Genomic DNA, 23,452 nt, shown 5'->3' with positions numbered 1-23,452 from the left:
CCAAGCATCTATGCTCACTATTCAAAGACGACGTTGAAGACTATGCGAGTGCTCACAGAATCCAGTGGCGCTTCATATCGAATGTGCGCTAGGGGGGGGGGGGGCGGCTTTTGGGAACGAGTCATTTGCAATATTAAGGAAGCACTCCAGCGTTCCCTCGGACGCAGCAGCTTGCGTAACGAGCTGCTTACCGTGTTAGCGGAAGTTAAAGTGGCAGTTAACTGCCGTCCGCTCTCGTACTTAGAGGATGACGCCACATCAACAGGAGCTCTGACACCATCCCACTTCTTAGTCGGCAGGCGTCTTGTCACCCTGCCACAGAACGGAAGATAACTTGCCCTCAATGCAACCGCATCTGACCTGCGACGAATAGCGCAGTACCACAAATAGCTCCTTCGGAACCTGTGGAAGCAGTGGAAAAAAAGAGTATCTTTTGTTCCTGTATACGCTGCTCACTACAGCAAGCCGACGTCATCATCTAAAGTAAAGCCCGATGTTCTCGTCCTGTTAGTAGATTTAAATACTCCACCGCTAACATGGAAGATGGGTCGTGTCGTTTAGGCATTCCCTGGTAAAGACGGTACTGCGCGTTCCTTCCTGATACGACTGTCGGACGCTCAGCAAGTCCGACGGCCTGTAGGGCGACTTTACCTCCTGAAGGCGCACTCAAGCAACGCGGCCGCAGCAGTGTGATAACAACTGAATAGGATGGTGTGGCGCAGTGCGCGGGCGACGCGTGCTTAGGACAGAGCCGCCAGAAGAGAAGGAGGAAGAAGAGGCGTTCCATCAATAAACCGTTAACGAGCGCACGTCAATCTCTCTGTTCTCTACACCCTCTATGTACTTTAGGCGAAGTTTACGTGGCTGTTTCTCCATACCCATAAGAGCTAGAGCTTATTTTACTTATTTTATTTTACTATCATTATTAGCATGAGCCCTTCCCCTTCTTACTGAAGCAGATTTAACACTAAAAATAGTAATGCTCATTTTTTTAAAATTTTTACATTGGTTATCTAATTACCACTCGAAAATAGCTATTGGGTGACGTGCTGCAGAAGAGCATTTCCTCACACAACAATCATTCTGCTTCAGCATATTGCCTACTACATTATCTAAATACTGGCCAAAATGTCTGATTCTATAGTATATACTGTGGATGCGGAGAAAGGAACATAAACACAAAAAAGCATGTCTTGAGATAATCACATTTAAAGCTGAAAATCGGCATTACTTCTAAAGTACAACGAGATAAAATTGACGGACCCGTTCGATGAGCATTCGCAAGATACTCATCACTTCTCTTTTTATGTTGAAACGTGTTGCCTGGCGCGCCTTCGAAATAGTGATAGGCAAACGAACGCAACACAAATATATGAAAAAGGAGGGTACACCTTATAGGTGCACGTGCCTGAGCGTCGTTCGCGCTTATATACTCGAGTATGCCGGCAGGCGGGAGTACAACATTATACCCCCAACGGTCTTCGGAACTTTGTTTAGTACTATTGTGGAGGCGTATCCAATCCGCAATCCAAAACATCTTTATGAGCGAGAGTGATTTCATGAAGGTGTATCTTGGACTGTTTATTATATGAAGTAGACTACAGTATAAGAAGTAACAAATATTTCTCGCCTTCATTGCTGTTCAAACATGGCTGAGACAAGTAAAGTGAGAAGTAACAGTGCAGATAGAAGTCTTGGCGCGAACTTAATTGAACACTTCATGGGCAAAAAAAAAAAAAAAAGTCCTGCGAAACGCAAAGTTTCATTTCTCTGCCACTAGTTAAGTTTATATGTCGCTTTGTGATCGGCGGGAGAAATAAATTGTATTTTGTCTTCAGAAAGAAAGCTACTGCTGACGCTGCTGATGACACCAGGTAATCTAGGAATATTTGCTCGGAGCAGCCTGGCTCCATGTTCGAGAGTAAATAGCTTTTGCCGACTGAAGGTATTCATACAGTATTTCTTGGAAATGTCGGGAACAGACAGCTACAGAAGGCGTGAGACATGGCCACATTGGAGATTTGCTTATGGAGATGGGAGCAAATGAAAATGCATTGTCTGGTTACGTACGGCAAAGTGGTAAATACACTAAAATGCTGCTACAGCAAGCATCGGAGATTTCTAAATATTGAACTACGAAAATATGCATGTGGCTTGAAAACACTTTCGAACCGTATATCATATACTCATTTATGTTGGTCGAGTTTGTTGACAATACGCTGAGAAGTGCGTGTGTGTGCGCGTGGGTTTGTGCTTGTGTGCACGTGTGTGCATGCGTGCGTGCTTGTGTTTGTGTGCACGCATGTGTGCGTTTGTGCGCATGCATGTGTACATGTGTATGTGTGTGTTACATGTTCTTAAGGGTATGAACAAACCGCGAATCTGGAACGCCATCAGGCGAGAAAAGATAAATTTTGAAACATGTGGAACCTGAAAACCAAGAACCGTATTTCGGTGTGTGTGTTGTGTGTGAGTGTGAATCTGAGAAAAATTTCAACATGAGTGAATCGAACGGTGTCATATTAGGTTTGGTCTTCGAATCTAGCAGCTGCTATTTGTAAATGCAACTATTCTTCATGTAGTTTATGAAAACCTCAGAATGTTGATTGATGGATATGTGGGGTTTAACGTTCCAAAACCCCCATATGATAATGAGAGACGCCGTAGTGGAGGGCTCCGGAAATGTCGACCACCTGGGGTTCTTTAACATGCACCCAAATCTGAGCACACGGGCCTGAGAATGTTGCCTGCATCGCATAAAAAAAGTGTAGCCACGATGCGTTTATCTCCACGGAGGAATAAAACAGCTTAAGTATAGTGTAGAAGGAAGTTGCAGAGTCGCAAGGACGGACTGTCCAACAACAGTTTGCATACTCTGAAGAGTTATGTACATGCAAGACATCTTATTTGTTTCTCATGCCTTATTGGCGTTTCTAATGGTAAAATCTGAAATAGTAGGACGTGGACACCATATTTATAACAATTGTAGATATGGCTGTTCAGTTTTCGAAAGCTATGCGAAAAATATTCAATATTCGGTTCAATAGATGGGAACCATTCGATAGGTGTTCGATATTCGTTCTCAAAAATCTTCACACACCAATCGTTCTCATTTTTTTTTATTGTGCCTACATCGCAGGCGGACGTGCAAGCGAACTGGGCAGTCTGTTATATGTATCTTCATTATTAAGCGCCAGTCTGCATTTCCTTCAATCTCTATCTCTCTCTCCACTATAAACAAGCAAAGCTTCGTTTTTAAATTTATTGCATATATGTTCAGCAACAGCCTGCTTGTAACTTAACGATGTCAATTGGCCCGACTGCGTAACTGCGACACTTGTCAAACTGGCACTTTCTAATTGATTCCAGGGTTGAGAGTATTCCACGGTATGAGTAGGTGGTGCAGCAATGGTCTTCCGTCGCGCCATTGTGGGCAACTTTGAATAGGATGACAACTGTACAACTGTACAGAGCTTGAACCCGCAAGAGCAAGCGTGCCACTGCGTTACGCGTGCGCGGAACAAGAGTGAAACGGGAGAATGCTGCCAGGGACAAAACCTAGGGAGAACTGAAACAGCTAGGTACTTCGGAGAAAAACGGGCGCACAGAACACGCCGCCAAGCGAGGCCAGGTGGCAAAGCCCGTTGGAGAGCTTGTAGCATGGTTGTAGCGAGCCGCAACTACGGCGAGGGAAAGAGCCACCTTCGCGGGACGGTCCAGTGAGTGCCAACCGCGGTCCCATGCGCTTGGCGCCACCGTCGCTCGGCGGCTTTTTCGTTTGAACGGCCGGCGTGTGCATCCGCGCGAGCGCGCGTGGTCTGTCGAGTGTTGTGTGTGTGCGCGCGCGGTGCGGAACAAGAGCTCCCTGCGGACTTACCTGCGCGCTGGAAAAGTTGGTAAGTTCCTGTGACAATCAATTAACCTCACGCGTGGTGTTGTTTCGATTATTCGCGATGAACGGGCGCGCTTCGAACGCGATATGTACGTCAGGTTTGAGCAGTCGCTGTTCGGGACGGCTGTGTTTCTACAAAGGCACCCCAGCGCTCGCCCTCTCCCCCGTCCGTTCTTTCACCGCGCGTCGTTTCCCTCGCCACTCCTGCCCGCGGACCACCTGCTCAGGTAAAACGCAGCCGGCTTTCCTCCGAGCGCAAATCGAGAATATTTATGGAGAGCCGTTGTGGCGGCGGCGGCTGCGTCTCGCAATCGACGACTGCGTGGGTCATCGCGTTCTTGCCGACGCGCTACCCGCCTGTGTGCGTTCGCCGCGGTGTGTTGCGAATAGAAGACGGTCAACAAGCGCGCGCACGGCGGGAGACTGTTTTGTAGCAGGCTCTGCGACTCCCGGGTCCACAAAGGAAAGCAGCCCGAGTGGTTGCCGACCGACGCAGGCCGGACAAAAAGAAAGAGCGTCACGCTGCAAACGCGCGGCTGCAAATCGAGATCGTCGTTTAGTTTTTTGCCAGCTTGCAGTCCGCCAATATTCAAATTCGAACCTCGCGAAACGAGAGGAGCGCGCGGATTTCACGCGGATCGTGTGTCTATCTGTGCTTTTAAGCGGAGCTTGTTCAACCGCCGAACGTTATATTTCCCTTCCGTGAACTTCAATAGGCGTTCGAAACTCGCCCCTCGAAGTAGCTCTCACTACCTGTACACTGCCTGGCCTTCATTTTTCACTACCGAGAAATGTTCGTAGAGGCGCTTTGTCTCTGCTCTTTGAAATGAACGTTTTATGTTCACTTCAGGGAGCAGTGAAACCTGCGCTGAACAGAGTGCATCTCCAATCACTGATCACCGAGGACAACTTCCAGCAATATTAGGCGTGTTCCGCGATGTTTATTGAATTGTCATAAAATGACCTTATTTCGTTTTTGCCCAATCTGTAGTTACTCAGAGCAGTTTTTTTTTTATATATACTCTTCGAATTTTCATCTAATGCTATTTGTTGCCATATCGCTTACAGCCGTATGACTGGTGAGCCTCCCAGCTATTTTCATCTGTTGCGTGCCAACGCTCTTCATTTACAAATACCTAAACACCTTCTCTGTCAATCCACTCTATTTTACATTCCCTGGCTTCTCTGCAAACCTCGTTTTGCTCTGAGTTTCCCACACATGAAAACTTGCCCATCCCGTATTGTCTTTTACAGCCTCATTTGTCTTATTTCCGTAAGCGCCCTACGGAGGCGTCCCACAGTCCTTTGATTCACATCCATTCCTGATTGCGCCTGTGACCTCATGCACACCGCTGAGTTACTAAATGTAATCCCCGGAGCCACTACTCATTATCGAGAAACCTCGAATCACCTCGTACCTGGTGTATCCTGATAAAGCCCTGTGCTTCATTATTGAAGCATTCTTCTTTCCCTTTGCTGCCGTGGCTTTTCGCTGTCAAACCACTCTCATTTACTCACACTCCGATGTACTTGAATTCGCTTACCCTCGATATTTCTTGACCCTGTGTGGACACCGCCTGATCACCGGGATCACTGAATACAAATCATTCAGATTTAGTTACACTAAACCCTAGTCCTAGAGCTTCACCTTTTCTTCCACATATAGCCACCAGCCGCTGTATATCATATCGACTGTCCGCAAATAAGACATTATCGTGAGCATAAAACTGGAAGATTCGGCTCAATCATCATGCCGCCTTGCTTGTGTGACCGATTAAAACAAATCTCGTTACCTTTTAGCGCTTTTTTTTTCCATGCGCACCATGTACAGCGTGAATAACAGCAGGGGTAAATAAAAATAACGTCCCTGTGTCAGCCACTTGCTATTAACGTTCTCGTTGCTACGCATTTTCTCCCTTGACAGTCCAGGCCAGTTGAAGAGCCCTCATACCACAGTACCTTTTATTGTTCTCAAGAAAGGCTGGCTTCGCTTGTTTCTTCTCCCCATAGAGTGAACTAAAACACTCTAGCTCTCGGTTTTCCCTACGTCGAAGGGTCGCGCCTGCTTTAGTGTAGACGATAGGCGGCCGTCGATGCGAAAAGTACGATGGCACGCATGCACGTCGCTGTTGAAGCGTGACAGTGCCGCTCGTATCACAATCAAAAGGTTTCTTTTTTTTTTCTCCCTTCTCTCGTGGTGGTACGCCTGAAGTGCGTGGGTTCTTGCGTGCCGAGTGTTCAGACGCGGGCCGGAAGTGCCGAAGTTGCTTCATTGAGCCACACATGGGCGCGGATGCTGGGAACGCGATCCAAGCCGCTCTGATCGACGTCGTTTGTGTGGTGAATGCCGGCGTCCCCGCAATTACAACGCAGACAGTTCGCGGGTTTTGTTTGTCCCGCGCCAGCACGTATACGTTCGGCTGGACATTGAGGACCGCGCAGACTACCGGCATGTACTTACCGAACGGCGAAGACGGAACATTTGACTGCTGGGGAACGTCGGGTAACTCGTGGCCCCGTTGACGAAGGCTCGCGGCAGTGGTAGGTCGTTGGGTTGCTCGAACGATGTTACCTGATTCTCACTGATGGGACAACGGATGGGGTATGCCGCATTCGTGGCGCAGCGTAAGCTGCGGTGTGGAGGTGTGGTGGTTCGTTCTCTAAAGGGAGCCGCCAAGTCTGTCCGGGCTTGTCCCAAATCTTTACTCAAAGAAGCCTGGTCTGCCTTTAGTTTAAGGTACAATGTTATGGATGTATAAGTGTTTGACCATAATGACATAACAGCCGCTGTTCTGTTCAAATAACACTTGGTCCCGCCTTTACCCCTATAGAAAGCCGGGGAATGAAGGCCGGCCGTGGTTAGAAGCACTTATTCGCTTCATTTTCATTTTTGCGCCTGTTAGTAAGCGTGTTATCTTTCTGACTTGATCACTGCAAGGGCAGGAGAGTAGATGTGGTGAAAGTTAACTATCCCCTCTCCCCATGCGCACGCCTATAGCTGTGTTCCAAGTTGCCAGACAAACACAGCTTACCTGTGTTTATACTTCTTCTCTGTTCGTTGCATTACGGTGCCTGCAGCTCCAGGGGCACAAAAGTTTATTTTCGCTATTGCCGTCTTTTTTATGTTTTTATAACCCCTTCGACGGCGGTGGCTCCGTTTGTGTACGCGACTCGTTCATGTTATAGTTGTGTCAACTTGTGGCCAAAGGAGAGCACGATACGTTGCCGATTGGATGAACTTGAATTTACGCATAGTCAGTATATACGTTTTGATGTAACCTTATTCTGCCTTGTATAACTCAAGCCGATGACTGCGATGAATGTATTGCGACATTCAACGGTCGGTTGACGTCCTGAATTCCAGGACCAACGTCACATTACTTTCCGTTTCTCGACATGAATACAATGAAAAACTAATTGTGTGCGCTATATGGAGTTCATAGTTTCATAATTAATTATATCGAAATGTAACGGGATTGGCTTCACATTAATTAAATATGGAGTTACCTGCTAATTACAATTAATACCCGAAAACCAGAAATCATTACTTCATTGTCTTTCTTGGAAATAATATTGAGTGCCTTGAATTTACGGTATGTGAATTGGACACATTTGTAGAAAGTGTATTACAATTCGGGTCCAAAGGGGAGAAAGTCGAACTGTGAATGCTGAGGGCGCGAAGGAAAGCGTGTGAGGGCGAGCCAGCAAAAATGTTGTGCTAATGTGAGTCATCCAGGACTAATGCGCGTTCAGCAGAAATAGGCGGAGGGCGGGGGGAGAGAGAGGGGGGTGCAGGTAATAATAATAATTCTTGAGGTCTAACGTCCCAAAACCACTATATGATTGTGAGGAACTCTGTAGTGGAGGGCTCCGCAAATTTCGACCACTTGAGGTTCTTTAGAGCACACGGGCCTCAAGCATTTGGGCAGGTGAATGAACAACCTAGGTGCAAGTTTGTAGTCTACCAATTTTTTAGCACGAAGTCCACATACATTCACAATGAAAGAAAGCTTCAGAGCTGAAGAAGATTTCGTCTCTGACCAGACCAGTTTTTTTCTTCAGAGTGCAGTTTTCTTTCTGAAGCTTTGTGAGCTCTTTTTTTACTTTTTTTAAGGAGGACCTTTTTCTGGGCTAGTCGGTTTACAATGCCGAGTTGCGAAGCGCGTTACTCGAGACGGGACAGGGAAGAATACGCAAGACAAGCGCTTCTCTTTATTCTTCTTCATATTTTTTCTTCACCCGCAACTGAAATCTGCCCGTACTGGTTCGCTTAGTAGCTTCGCATTGATAAAAACAAGTTACACAACAGCATTTCCCTTTCTTCAACCTTCCTCTACCTTGCGAACTTCCGTAAAGTTAAGTCGCTAAAGGACTTGAAATAAAACTCTCGACGGCTTCTACGCGTTTTGCAGCCCGCGGAACGATGAAAGTTCGAACTGAGATCAAGTGCGATTACGCGGACTCAAACGCGGCAGCGGTATTTTGACATTTAATGGCTTCGAAAAATGATGAAAAAGTTGCTTTTAGTTTAATGTAAGATTGAACGTAACCTTTAGTAACTTTACAGTGGTTGCACAACGGATAATATAATCAAGGTGCAATGCAAGCGCGGGGTCGCAATAGTTATGCTACGTGTGAGAAAGCACCGCGGATATGATGCGTGCATGTGCTCTTTTGTGTTCGCGTTGATTTCGCTGATTAATGGGAGGGGATGCAGAAAGAACAGACTCGGGTCTTGCTATGCTGCTCCGAGTGACCGCAGAGTGGCCTGCATAGCAAAAAGAGCTTGCATATACCGCGTTCTTGGTGCCCGTCGAGTAAAACAGTGAGTTTAAAATGAAATCTGAACGCATTACTACAGTGCCTGTCCCTGAAAGGACCATGTGTTTCGTTAGTATAGTGGAAGGTGAAACTTCATCCATGAATCGCCTTGCACATAGACTCCTTTGCTTCGCAGCCCCGCCGCGGTGGTCTAGTGGCTAAGGTACTCGGCTGCTGACCCGCAGGTCGCGGGTTCGATTCCCGGCTGCGGCGGCTGCATTTCCGATAGAGGCGGAAATGTTGTAGGCCCGTGTACTCAGATTTGGGTGCACGTTAAAGAACCCCAGGTGGTCAAAATTTCCGGAGCCCTCCACTACGGCGTCTCATAATCAAATGGTGGTTTTGGGACGTTAAACCCCACAAATCAATCAATCAATCAATCCTTTGCTTCGCAAACGACAGTTCGCGAGACAGAAAGTGCGCATTGATTTCGCGGCGATCCAAATGCTTTGACTTACAATCTGGCACGTGGGAATAAGAGCGTGCGGCAAGGCGACATGCCCTGCGGCAAGCTCTCAAGTTCGATAAGAGGGAAGGGCGCCTGTTTCGCCGGTGATGCGTGTTTTCCTCCTCTTGATTCAGGGCTGCCGTGCGGCGGCACTCAAGTGGCCCGCCCCCGATGAAAAGGTTCGATGGGGTGGCGATACACTGCCAGCTCAGGCACAGCTCTATTGTGTAGAGCACGGGGGATCTTTTTCCAGCTTTGCACATCAGTCTGCACTCGGCGTCATCTAATCCAATGGTTGACTGCTGTGAGCTCATTGAACCATGCAGTCGCAGCTTCTCTACATTTGTGTTTTTTTTTTTGCGCACAAATCGCATAGTACGGTATTCATGCGAGAATAAAATCTAGAGGTATGCTATAAGCAGCCTATAGACGTGGTTACAGACTCGGTAACTCATATATAGCGAAAAAGACTGAGAGACGGCAAACATGTCAGCAGCAGACAACTTAGCTTCTAGCTTCCAGCTGGGTGTACACCCAGCACATGGAAACAAAAAAAAAAAAAAAAAGAGGAAGGACGACTACTGTATTTTGCTTTCGCATGTCTGTATGATCAATGCGAAAGGTGATGTTCTGTGAGCTTGTTGACAATAATTACCCTTCGAAAAAGGCCATCCGCACGCGCCAATATGGTTCCGCTTATATAGCTTGCCTTCTTTTATTGTGTCGTTATAGAACGATTGTTTAGAAAGAGACTTCATGCTGGTCGTTGTCAATACAGTATACCATTAGCGCGTATACATAAGGCTCTTTGTCGCAGTAAAGGTAGCTCGTGAATAGAAAGCCCCTCGATAGAGCAGTTTACGCTGACCTCTTTGAACTTCTCCAGGAATACCTCGGAGTCTGCAAAAGTTACTCGAGAAATGGTGGTCTATGTACTGAAACTCCTCCTGGAAAATGGCTTCAAGAATGCAAGTGACCGACAATATATCAATATACATAGTGTTCATGTGATGTCACTTCTGCCGTTGTCGCCCTCTCTCGCCATGCCCGGGTACATCCTTGGGTACCTAGAGCAGTTCGTGTGCTGCAGCGCGGTTGTCATCTGTTGCTGTGCGCGATGTTCAAAGGGAAGCAGTGCGGTTTTTTTGTTGTCGTACTTTAACGGGCTCATCAGATCAGGAAGGCCTCGCTTGTTCACTCAATACAAGACCAAAAAATCAAAATGTGCGACACGTATACTAGCCACTGCGTACACCGGCTGCCCGCCACGACCTCCGAGGGCCCATCATCTCGCTTTCACTGCAAACACTACAAATTGCGGGGCCCAAGAACAAGTGAAGGCCTCGAGCCGCATTTTTAAAAGTGGATGAGCGAAGCGCAGCAGCTCCCATCGAAAACGAGTCGTGCCGAGTTAGGCAAGTTTACAAGAGATATAATATTAATATAATGCTGCGGCCCACGTTACCAATGTAGCAGCGTCTCCCCCCCCCCCCTATAAGTGTTTTAAACAGTGCTGATATTGAGCCTCTTTGATTAAAATTTGTGGAAACAGCCGAGGAAAACATTATGCGAGACAGATAGAGACTATGCGTGGTGCGTGCCGCGGTAATGCCGCGGTCATCACTTTTTTTTTTTTTGCGTGTGTTTTAACACCTTTTTCACCTTGTATTTTACTTTTGTTGTAAGCTAATGTACAGTAGAGTCCCTGAACATGATGGAGACCGTGTTATGGAATTAATTGACCAATTTTTAAAAATCCTGTCCCCCCCCCCCCCCCCACTCGAACCGATCGGCTATACTTCAAAGTGAACTAATATTGTTTCGCACCCATTTTCACAGTTTGTTTCAATGCAATACCCAAATTTCCGCGATCGCCATCGCGCTTTTAACCGCCTACCTAACCATCACAATTTTAACCACGGATAAGTTTGTATGTACAGTATCTTGGTAAGCTATCTCTGTTTGCAGGTAAGTGCTTGGCTATGGCATTCACCCGTACGGAAGTTGCACCTGAAGACGCAAATATCACAGAGTTTATTCAAGTGGTTTTTGTTGATCCGCGCCAGCCAAACACGCCGGTACTTTTAGGAAAATTGCAATGTGCGTTCTCAATTTTAGGTAATAACTTTAAGCGAAAAAACACCCCGAAGCTCTGCTCCCTCTTCGTGGACTACTAAATCAACTTGCCTCACTAGCAGCTCATAATTCGTCAAACTTGCATCGTGAGGCAAAACTAAACGGGCGCAAGCACGAGGATACAACACGGCAGCGGTAGGCGACGGAGTCGGTTACCCGGGCATGTCGGTGGCGCATTTCGGAAGTGACGAAGGGGTGTTGCGTGACGCACGTGCACAATATATGTATATATAGTGAGCCGCTGGTTCCACACGCAACGTGCGCGATAATGAATGCAAGAGTGGCATAATAACGTGCAACGTATATACTTCGAGAACCAAACTGTGTTTCATGATGCCGCGTTTCTATAACCAACCCATGTCTGCATTTATCGTTACTGCGAATTTGGAAAGTGCAGTATGACTAATCAATATTTCACTGCTGTTTCTTTTCACGCGTCGAGCGATGCTCTGACAATGCACGTAACTTTGAACTGCGCGTAAAAGGATCCTGCGCGTATTCCCCTCCCTCGTTTTCTCGAGTATGACAAGTCGTATGTGCGAAGCCCGCAAGGTTTGTGAAAGTTTATAAGAGCGAAGAACAATTCCTGACCAGGCAGAATTTTTAGCAGCTGAGCTGTTTCATCCGGCCGTAATCAATACAACGCGAGAAAAAAAAACAAAAAAAAAACTCGGGTGGATATATGCGACAGAAATTGGGCAAGCCTCACCTCCGAATGCAGCAGGTGCGAGCGTCAAACGAAAAAAAGCATGTAGAAGAGTGAGAGAGAGGAAAACAAAAATATAGAAAAAGAAATATAGAAAGAGAAATAGAGGTACAAAGCGATAAAAAGATAGGGAAAGACTGACAAAGAGATACAGAAATAAAATAAACAATCACAAAAATGATATAAAAACAAAGAGCAAAACAAAAAGAGAAAAAGAAATGTGAAAAAACAGAAAGATACAAAAAGAAACACACAGAAAGAATGGGAGAGATCAAAAGAAACTGGAAGCGATAAAAATATGGGAAAAGAAAGGTAGAAAAAGCTTGAAAGAGAAGGAAATAAAGAGAGAAACAAGTTGAAGCAGAAACAGATAAGAAAAAGCCATACAAAAAACAGGGCGAAAGAGAAATAAAGAGAAAAAACAAGAAGAAACACGGGAGGCCGTCCACCTTCTCTTTCCTTCAGGCTTGTCAACAATAATGCAAATATGCCATAGTTTTTTTTGTCAATTAGGATGCTTAAATTCATATTTCCTGTGTAGTCGTGCTTAGGATTGTGCATCTCTATCAAAAAAGTAAATAAAATAAAAATAAAACTACAAAAGATGGGAGAAGTGTGCACGAAGTATGTGTGAGCCAGCCATCGGTTAGGCTTCCGGATAAAGAGTACAAATATTTGGTCAGCATTTGCCGTAATTTGACGTAGACGTCGTGCGTGTGTTTAGTTAAGGGGCATCAGCCAGACGAGTTCTTTACCGTTAGGAGCACTTGTAAATGTGAATGGATGACCTTTTTACTTTACTTTTGTGAAAATTTCGTTGAGACAGCCCATACAGTGTAAAGTTCTTTCTTCAATGCTGTTTTCTTTTCTTTTTTTTTAGAAAAGCGATGCAACTATGACATCAGACCGACTGACTCAGTTTTCCGTTTTGAATAATTTCCTGTGTAGTTTTGGGCTACAAACGGAAGAACAATAGTTTTTCACCTGCCATTCTTTTTTTTCTCCTTTCTTGTTGCGTAGCGTATATAATCCGCATAACGCATAATCGTCGTTCTTAGACGACATTCAGTTACCAGAAGTCAGCTTTCAATAGGAGCTGATGATGTCAACCTTGTACCTCATATAAAGTATAGGTTTGAGCTCCGAATAAAATCTGTGCTGGCACCAAAAAAAAAAAAGAAAGAAAGAAAGAATCAGAACACGTTATAGGCTTCCCCTGAACACATTTTTTTCCCTCCCACGTGTATGTATTACTATCTCGGGATCGCAAGTGAGCTGACATCGGCGCCCGACACGTGACAGCTATACGACACTGGCTTATTCACTGCAGGAGAAACATGTGCGAAGAATATACGCGCATATGAAGGCACCAAAAAGAGCACGGGCTACAGGGTCAAGTAAACGAGATATATACACGTGTGAGTCACACCTAGCAAACTGATAAGCTAGATATATGAGTAACGTCCAGGTCAGCTCCATGTGTGGTAACACGTATGTCCGGTTTCGCGTCCGCGTCCTCGAATCCCCTCCACTAACACGGACGAAGGTGAAACGCGTTCACTGCAATAGAGTGCTGCGACGGTATAGTATGCAATGCTGTATCCTTTTGGATCCTCCTTTACGTGGCGCGTTGTGAAGTCAGGTTGCTTATGTCCAGTGCATAACGTAGGTACAGTTCCCGAAGACAAAATAGCTAGAGGAGTGATGATGGCAGATCTTGCTTTTTTTTAATTCTTTAACAAAGAAATGGTGCAAACAGAAAAGACATTTACAAAAACTCACGCGCGTCTGGTGGTCAGCGTGTAGCCTTGGTTTGTTAGACAGGGAGATAATAATGATAACTGCTGCTGTCTTTACGTGCACATATGACAATATGATTACGAGAGGCGCTGTAGTGCACATGGGGCCCGGACCTCCGGATTAATTTCGAAAAAAAAGAAGGCACTTTAAATTGCGCCTAAATCTAGGCACACCTTAGCAGTTCGCCCACATGTAAATGCGGCCGCTGAAGCGGGGAATCGAGCCCGCGCCCTAGAGCTTGATTGATTGATTGATATGTGGGGTTTAACGTCCCAAAACTGCCATATGATTATGAGAGATGCCGCAGTGGAGGGCTCCGGAAATTTCGACCACCTGGGGTTCTTTAACGTGCCCCCAAATCTGAGCACACGGGCCTGCAACATTTCCGCCACCATCGGAAATGCAGCCGCCGTAGCCGGGATTCGAACCCGCGACCTGCGGGTCAGCAGCCGAGTACCTTAGTCACTAGACCACCACGGCGGGACCGCGCCCTCGCGCTTAGCTGAGACAGAGGGAAGGGCGTTGGTTAACCACGCTAATAGTTTGTCTACTCTACAATTTGGGGCAATGTATATGGGCAGGTAAGATGAGGAGAAACTAGAAAACAAAATATGTCCACATATTACAGTTTTAGTTTTCATTACTTCTAGTCCACAATGTACAGCTGGAGGGAATCACCTCCATGAACAAAAGGTGTCAGTGAAACCCAAGTACACCGCGCACATAACTATGCGTATGTGTAGTGCATACTCGCATCTCCAAAAACTGTCATTATTGGATTCTTAATTTAATTAATTGAGTGGTGTCTGACTTCCTAAGCGTTTGCTCACCCTGTCTTTTTTCAGAATGAACACGTACTAACTATAGCTCAGCTCTCCATTATTCATTAATTGGGTTCCGTTGCCAGACATGAAAATGGGCCACCAACACTTGAGCGTCAAGCCGAGTGTCCAACTAACCACCAGGAACGTTTCTCCTGGTGCTCGTATGTACCACAAAAGTACACATATTCGTCGGTGGTAATGTACTACTCTGGTGGATATTTACCTTTTTTTTAGATACGTGAAGAGTGTTGTGAATGACAGAACGAGGTCCCCACATTTTCGCCTCTTCCAAAGCTCGCCGTTCCCACAGCGACCTATTAGAACGGATGACTCGTGTGGTGTCATAGAGTTTCCTAAATACACACTAGAGGAAACTTCCGCGCTAGTGTCTATGGGAGCTGCAACGCACGGCATTTCAGCGAGCATGGGAGAAATGGGTAGTACATGGATTTGTCTAATTTTCGTACTTCTGGCCCCGTGTGTGATCGTGTAGTTAGGAGCTGTTTTCTCACGAAACAAAAATAAGCAAATGTTCAGCGTTTGCGCTTCACCACCTTATTTCTTTTAGGCTTACCTTTTCAAATCGAGTCACAAAGTTCAAAAGGATTCGCTCTTGCCTTTGAAACAAAACCGAAAAACAGCAATAAACGAAGCCACAAGTACGATTCGCCGCCAGAAAGTACGAAGACTAGGCAAATCAGTGTACTACCCATCATTTCCATGGTTCCTGAACGATGCAGTGCCGGAGTCCCCTCTAGATATTATTAGGAAACTGTATGGTGGTAGTGATGAGAAGAAACACGCGGATAAGCGTCTCATCTGTTACTTCGCTGAGTCTGAAAAGCACGCGCTTTTCGCGAACGGAGACTGCAATGATTGCAGTGACCTTTGTGCGCCCAGTAACTACAACAGAATCGTTCCACGTAAAGCCCGAGGCCAGCCAAGGCGTACGGTCCTCCCCTCCTCGCCACCGCGAGATAAGGGCGCGCGAGGGAGCGGTGCTCCCCTTCTCTAAGCCGGGCAAAGTACGCGTAGGAGATTAGAGCGGGCGCCGCTGCGCGATGTGGTGACGTGCGCTCATTGCGCCATCTTTCTGGTAATGCCGAAAACGCAGCAGCCGTACGTGGTAGATATAAATAGCTTGCCGTTTGAGTGGTGGTGAACGTTCTCCAGTTTGGCTCAGTGGTTGAAGCCTCGCTTTCATGACGCAGAGGTCCCACGTTCGATTCCGCAAAGCGGAGTGTTTCTTTCTGGATTTCTTTCTTTATTTCGTTTATATATATATATATATATATATATATATATATAATGCATGACATCGACGCCGACGCTGGCGGCAAAATCTAACTGAGCGTGTCCATATAATTGCTATCGCAACAAAAGAAGGCGCCTAATTTCTGCAGCCCGGTGTGGTGGTGGTAGTGGTTAGAAGATGAAAAAAGGCACCTAATTTCTGCAACCCGGTCGGGAGCACGGCGCAGTGCCTGACGGTGTGAGCACGGCGCAACGCCTATATGTTTGCGATAAGCACACGGGCGCACGCAACACCCTTTCCATGCGGCCGTTTCGAGCCCGTGCTGACGCGACAGGTGCACTCGTTCGCGGGGTCGCGCTTGAGTGAAATATAATAAAAAATAATAAAGATGATAGTGGGGAGACATCGTTCCAGAAAGTCGTTGCCGTCGTTGAGCCGTTCGTATATACAAATACGTATGAACGCCTCTGCTGCTGCACTCGCCCCGTTGTTTGGCAAACATGCATGGTAGGTTTTTCTATTGAAAAAGTACGTGGTGGTATAAGATAAGCTTACAAAACTTTCATATGAATAGAGAGTAGTTTCTGCCAGTTATATCACGCCAAACGTATCTCCTTTCTCACTCAGACACCTAGCTGCTGCGTGCTACAGCAACATGTGTTGCTTCACCTGTTCCGTCACTCTCTGTTGCGTGCTGCGAACGCTACCGGAAAACTGGAACGTCGCGCGTCAAGTATAGTCATGGAGAATCGTACATGCTCCTGCAAAAATGAAATTAAATTTTAAGGTCTGTTATGCCAGAACCACAATGTGATCATGATACACAACTTAATGGGTGATCTCGGGTTTTTTTTTTTTTTTTCACAACGAAAGCTGTTGTGAGATCTAAACACGGATCACGCAAGGTGCCGTATAGTTCTCCGCCACCGCCGCCGGTGTCCGTAACCAGTATATCGAAAAAAAAAACCTCAGTAAATAAAAAAAAACACCAAGGACACAGTGGGCCTTGAACACGGGATTGGTTCGCAGTGTACCAGCTCACCGAGCCCCGGTGGTGCTTGAGACTAGATCGGAAAGTTGCCTTAAGCAGGTTTGATGTCAGGAAAGGAATCGCGTTAATATGAGTAATAAAGCATTTTAGAACAGCAAAGGAACAACCAGGCGTCTCACATACCGAATAATGAAACGAGTGGGTCGTTCGATACTCCAACTCATTACAAAAGCTTGTTCTTTATCACCTATTAACTGTGTCGCATACCCACTTTAGGCAGAATTTCTCATCGTCGTCAGCCACTGCATGAACAGATGGCACAAAATTCCTTGCAAGTGTTTAGCGGATACCACGCTTCTCAGAAGAACGACGAAGGATAACATAGCGAATGGTGGCATACAACCCAGAAATTATTATTATTAATGCCGTAGTGGGTACCCAGCAAGCGTGCTTGCAGCAGCTACCCAATGAGTGATTAGAAAAGGCTCTGAAAGGCCGCTCTTCTAGCTTTTTTTTATTTTTTCTAATGACATCCTGCGGTTGTTGGAACGCAAACCTGAGTATAGATGCATGAGCAATTTTTCATTTCGGCCCCGTTGAAGTGCAGCCGCCATTAACGGAAATCGAACCTGAACTCTTGTGCTTGGCAGCGCAACGCTATAGCCGCATGCTGCAGCGAAGAATTTCAGTAGTACAGCAAGCTGATTGAATTGCTTGTGCTTTCTCAGTATTGCCCAAATTATGAATTGCATTGCATTGAGGAAATGGAAGCGTTTTCCGCTTATGACCAGTAAGCAACACTATATTTCCTGGCGTAGCGCCATCATTAGCCTTTTGTTTGCCGCTTTCCGCATTAGGTTTCTCTGCATCGAATGGGCAACACAAAACTTGAACCATTCTGAGGGCTACTCGACATATTCTGTTTTATTTCGAAATGGGCTAAAATAACTCTCATGTATGCTTAGCTATTTGCGTGCGTATAAGAGACACTCGTTCGCTGGATTCCGTGCCGATTGGTTGTGCCCTCGCGATCTCCGACGACAGTGCAGCTCTGACCTACTGGACTTGCCCTACGCCACCTCCTGACGCCGACAAGAGCTCTCGCCAATGGTGCCCCGTCCTCGGACTCCTGCGACTGTCTCCATCTTTCCTATCTTCTACTCATTTCCGTCGTTCGCTGTCCGTGCGCCTCGCCCTCTCCTTCCTCTCTCTACCTTTTAATCCTATCCTTTCAATCCCTTCTTTTCTCCCACTTCTCGTGAGTTACTGTTGAGGTGTCCTCCCCCTGAGAGACAGTTACGGGGCTCACTTTTCTCTTCTTTTCATTTAAAATCACTCCCCCCCCCCCTCTATAAGAATACCAGATGCACTTCAATATAATTCCGAGCCATATATGCTAGGGCGTAACCCGGGCATAATTAGATTGGCTTCGGCACGCGAGACCCGTTTGTATAGTCAACTGACGTATAGGTAAAAAATGCTGTTCAACAGCTTGCTCCCGTGGTCGGTCTTATCGATCACGAACGACATCAATCATGGAGTGATCTGTCGAGTATTTCGAGTGGCCGGCTGCGGTCGCTCGGACTACCCTGCGGTATCTGCGAGGTTTCACTTATGTTTGTATTGATTGTATAGGCTGTTAGCGCACGACGCGTGCTATGACCATGCGCGGCATCGTCGCAGCGTCGACCTCCGCATATTTTCGCAAAGGAGTGCGGAATAACCGGCTGACCATAAAGTGCGCAGCGTGCTTCCTACATGATGGACAGGTGGCACGCATTCTGTGTGTGTCACACGAGTCTGGTACGCGTGTACAGAAACATAAAGTTAAAACGCCATGACTGAGCCGGTGTTTTGTCGCGTAAAACCAACACGACCGTGCCGCCGCCCGACTCCTGCCTGCCCGTGCTATCTTCCGAGGGCCACGTGATTTTCTGCGCCGCTGCGCTGCAGCCGGTGTGCCAACCGAACAGGTGAGTGTATACATATAGTACGAAGTCGAAGTAAACAAATGAATATGCACAAAGAGATAAAAGAACTCGACGTGATCGTTTATAACGCACCTGTCTGTCTGCGCAGAATTAAAGGGCAAACGCTTCGGCGTGGCACGGTATGTTGTGCGCAACCCAATTTATACACGTGGAACATGCGTCGCGGAAGTGCTTGAACTCATGCCGTCATGACGATCAGGTTCGAGTTTTGTCAACACATAGTTTTAGGAACGCAAGAGATTCTGTGTGCCAAAAGCGCGATATCATTATGAGGCACGCCGTCTATATAGGGAAACCGTATCGATTTCGACTACACCTAAACTTGCACCTAAACCTGTAAGTAGATGAGTGTTCTTGCATTTGGCCCCCATGGAATTGTGACAGCCATGGTTGAAAGTCGAACCGGCGTCCTCGAGCTAATCAACTTACTTGCTAGACAATTCATATAGACAGAGTTGATGCGCCAACAAACTAACAAAAAAGGTATAGCAGAATAAGTACTGCTTATTCTCTTTAGTTTTTAGCTTGATACGTTGTAGCTACAGCTAATCGAGCCTGTCCTATTTAACAGTGGCGTGCGGCAAGGTCTCTTCTGGTTAGCCAAGTCCTGAACACGACCATTATACCTCATCATGTGGCCTCTCCCTCTTTTCACGCTCTACTTTCATGACGAGGACTAAGCCGGCCCGTAATTAACACAAGGGTTTACAGCAAGGACGCATTGCATAAATTAAAAATAAAATAATTTGAAGTAATTCTAGCGGCTATAGTGAGAAAATCTTGGTGAGAAAATCTCGACGGAGTCCTTCGCGCTTTGTGTTCATGTTTTGTATTATTTACGCGCATAACAATGACCCCTTCGTATGAGAGATTATGCAAGAACAATTTATTTACTTCTAAAAATAAGAAGACATTTGTGTCTACACTGAGTAAACCACTTGAACGAGCTGCAAATGGCAGGAAGTTAACGCCGGCGAACAAGAAAAAACGGCTATAGGTATATTGTAGAATATTTCATATATAGAAGCTATGTGAGCGTTATACCTTGGATATTTCTGGTCTCGTCATACACGGCTCGATGCATAATCTCAGAACGATGTGTCAATAAAGCATGGAGCTTAATTGCGACAGACCCTGTAACGAATCATGGTACGTGTAAGATCATCTTAATGGCTTCTATATTATTAGGAATGCAGTGGTGAGAGAATCGTTTAACAGATCTCTAGCTCACAGGTGGTACGTTACGAAAGCAACCGCGCACTAATTAGTAAGCTCTGAGAGTTATAGCTATTGCACTTCTTCTAGAACAATGAAACTTGTGCCGATATTCATACACACGTGTACGCGCACAAGAAAAAAAAAACTTCTTACATACGATTGTTCGTATAAGACAACTTTTCGTCAAATCCTAAATCTAAGCATATATCATTAACGAAGGTACCTAGCCAATGGCAGAATACACGAAAGGAAAGATTTGGATACCCACAGTGTTTTGCCGAGACTGTCGGGTAGTGCGCTCTAATTTAACTTTGAATATAAGAAGAAAAGAAAGCATTGAAATAAAACATTGATTTGAATCTAGCTCACTACTACAACAAGTATCGTGCGACATTTTTTTTTTTATTCTGAAGGGTTGTCAGTAACAAACGTGGCCGTTCAATATCTGTAGCACCTTGCTGCTGAGTATGAAATGGCTTTCTCGATTTTCGAGCAGTTTAATAATAAAGTACAATTCAAAACTAAGTAATTATTACTTTCTGATGATAAAATATGTAAACATAATCTACAAGCCTGTAATGGATGACAAGTGCTAACAGTACCAATAATCAAGGTGAGTTATCCTGTACCGAAAATTTGAATTGTTGCGATAACATGTGACTGAAACGAGCGCGCATTTTGTGCGAATGTTCTCACTGCTGTTTCAGTCATCTCGCTTATCGTCCCTCTCGTTTTAGACGCATCAATTGGAGCATGTCATTGGATTACATGCATGGACTAAAGTAACCCACTACATTCTAGTATACCCACAACTAATGAGACTCCTTTTAACTTTCCTTGCCTGGAACTTCCCTTGAATGGGCTCTAGGGTGCTACCTCATACAAATAACCAACCATTACATGTAAAATACGCTATAAAACTGGTTGATTGATCAATTGATTGATTCATTCATTTAAATATTGTGCGTATGTACCGATAGAAAATGTTTGTATTGCTTTTACCTTGTTGTTGCATACTTGCTATATGCCTCAGTTCTTTGGTCGCCCAACAAATCACTACGATTAGTTCAAAGCACATGCCAGTGCAGTTTTTGCTCTGACATAACAGACTTCATCATGTCACCGAAATTGGAAACAAAATAAGCACCACGGCCTTGCTGCAGAAAGCCAACGCCATTCATCACTCGACCGTATAAAAAGTGAGAGCGGGTTCCCCTCGGCGGCTTCACGGTCATTGTATGGTTTTCAGTCTCGATTCCGGGATCAATTGTGTACTGATATGACGTCACCCCTTCCGCTTTCCCGCTTTCCGAGGTGTGGATAGTCTCCATTTTCAGTTTCAAATGTGCGTTACGTACTTTCGGTGCCTGTTTCGAATGGGTCACATCCGATGTTGATTAACGGAGTGTTTCTATAGAGAATGGAGACCTCGTACCGTAATTGTGGCAGTCGACGACTGTCCAAATTAATAATTAAAAACAGTAAATGCGGAATGCACGATTTTAATCGTGGCACGAGGTTCAATATAGCGAAATCTGTAGGGGCGCACAGATGAGCATAACGAAATGACTGCTGTAGAGGTGAACATGGTAGAATCCACGCGGAGAAGAGTCCTCAAGGGGCCTGCGTGATATCCACATCTAAAGCAATACTACAGCAGGTTGTCAGTGGGGAGCCAGATAATGTTGAACGCAAATAGACGGCTGTTGGAAATAAATGCGCTGTGGTAGTCTAAAAGAAGTTTTTCTGGATGCTACAGAACAATGGAATTGTTTACCCCATCATGTTGTTAATAGTACCAATGTGCAATCTTTTGACAGAGAAATCGATGCTTATCCTGGTCATGGTTGAATTAAACTACTGCCAATTTTGGTTTATTGTGTGCATTGCTATTTGAGTGCCAGTTGTTTTGGTTTTCTGTTTGTACGTACTATTGTACTCCCTCCCTGTTATGACCCTCAAGCGAGGGTTGACAGTATTATTAAATAAAAAATAAATAAAAATAAAGGAACGTTGCTACAGCTGTCCGAGGGCGCTGTCATACTATCTGAGTCACAAGAATCCACAAACCGCTCTTCCGCCCATGATTGAGTGAAGTAAACATAGAAGTTGATCGAGATTTCATGTTTCGATATGTGTCGTGCGAGTAACCGCTGACGCCGATGTTTTGACAGTCGAAACGTCGTTTCCAAGGACACACCGTGTTCGCGAATTTTTCATGTCTCGGAGTTTCCACTCAACTTCCGTATTCTTATTTACCCATAGCTGCCAATTTATTCTCGATGGAGCGCGATACAGACGTCGCACTGAAGGGCGGAGACTTGGTTGGGGCACTGATCTTCACCGTGCCCCCCCCCCCCCCCCCAATACGCAGGCATACCGATGTGGCGGGAGCTTCCTTCTACGAAACAGCGCACGGCGTCCTCGTCACGGTTACTTAAGGCCAGCCCCGATCGGTCATTCTCTTTCCGCGCACTCCGTTTGGTCTAAGCTCACGGCGCTATTTCCCTGCCAAGGGATTTCGGCGAATGTTGGTTTAGGCACGCTCGATCTCGATCTCTTCGCATGCACGTGTGCACGCACGGCTGCACTTTATTTTTTTTTTTTTTTTTGTGGTGGTGGTGGTGGTGGGGGGGGGGGGGAGGTGTGTTGGGGGTATGGGGAGTTGTCGGTTTCTTTCTGTATAAAACACGGCTTGTAGTAGCGGTCCAATCTTTTCTTTCAGGCCAGGTATATCGTTGTAGCGTGCGCGTCCTCCTCCTCCCCCCCTACATTTTTTTTTTCCAGTTTCTGTGTCGCTATACTGAAACCCGAAGGTTCGCTTCATGGCTTGAACACACTTAGGTGGCACGCACGTTCTCCATCGCAAACATAACACTGCCGAGATTGGATCGCTGGTTGCCAGACTTGCCTTTAAGTGTTTTCGCCGCCGCCATCATCATGACATCATTAAGAGCCTGATTACATCCACCACTAAACGAGTGCCTCTCCCGGCTTGCGTGTCTTTCGGTCGAAGAAGTCGATGTCACTGTGATCTACAAATGTATATGCGGTGATGGAAATTATACGCTGTTTGGTGGAACTGTAAACTCTCTCTCTCTCTCTGATCACATGATCTGTGCACTCATTTAGTTAAGCCTCACAGTGGTCGAAACGGTCCTTTGGACAGACACGGCATTCGTGCGGAGCCAACGCATCGACAAAGTAGCGCATAACATTCCCTGTCACGGCCTGTAAAACTAATAATAATATAATATCCGACGCTATACGTGCCAGAACCACGATATAATTACGAGGCATGCCGTGGTTTAGGGCACTATAAATTTAGACAACCTTGGCCCGTATTCACTGAAGCGTCTTTGCACTACAA

The 23,452-nt window shown here is 45.9% G+C and overlaps 2 protein-coding genes across 5 annotated transcripts in view; one reads left to right on the top strand and one right to left on the bottom strand.

Annotated features, from left to right (window-relative positions):
- The window catches only part of LOC119161093 (presequence protease, mitochondrial), a 271,037-nt gene that overhangs the window by 147,140 nt on the left and 100,445 nt on the right, over positions 1-23,452 (bottom strand). The gene's annotated exons all lie outside the window — the stretch shown is intronic.
- Positions 3,689-23,452, top strand: part of LOC119161094 (rap guanine nucleotide exchange factor 2) — a 720,936-nt gene continuing 701,172 nt past the window's right edge. For 2 of the 3 annotated variants that reach the window (XM_075879936.1, XM_075879935.1), the window contains exon 1: positions 3,689-3,896. The gene's annotated coding sequence lies outside the window, so the exon portion shown is untranslated. The remainder of the gene's footprint in view (positions 3,897-23,452) is intronic. The other variant, XM_075879938.1, reaches the window with a different exon arrangement.

Source organism: Rhipicephalus microplus, chromosome X (genome assembly GCF_043290135.1).
Source record: "Rhipicephalus microplus isolate Deutch F79 chromosome X, USDA_Rmic, whole genome shotgun sequence".
Lineage (NCBI taxonomy): Eukaryota > Metazoa > Arthropoda > Arachnida > Ixodida > Ixodidae > Rhipicephalus > Rhipicephalus microplus.
This window is presented reverse-complemented; position numbering and strand designations above follow the sequence as displayed.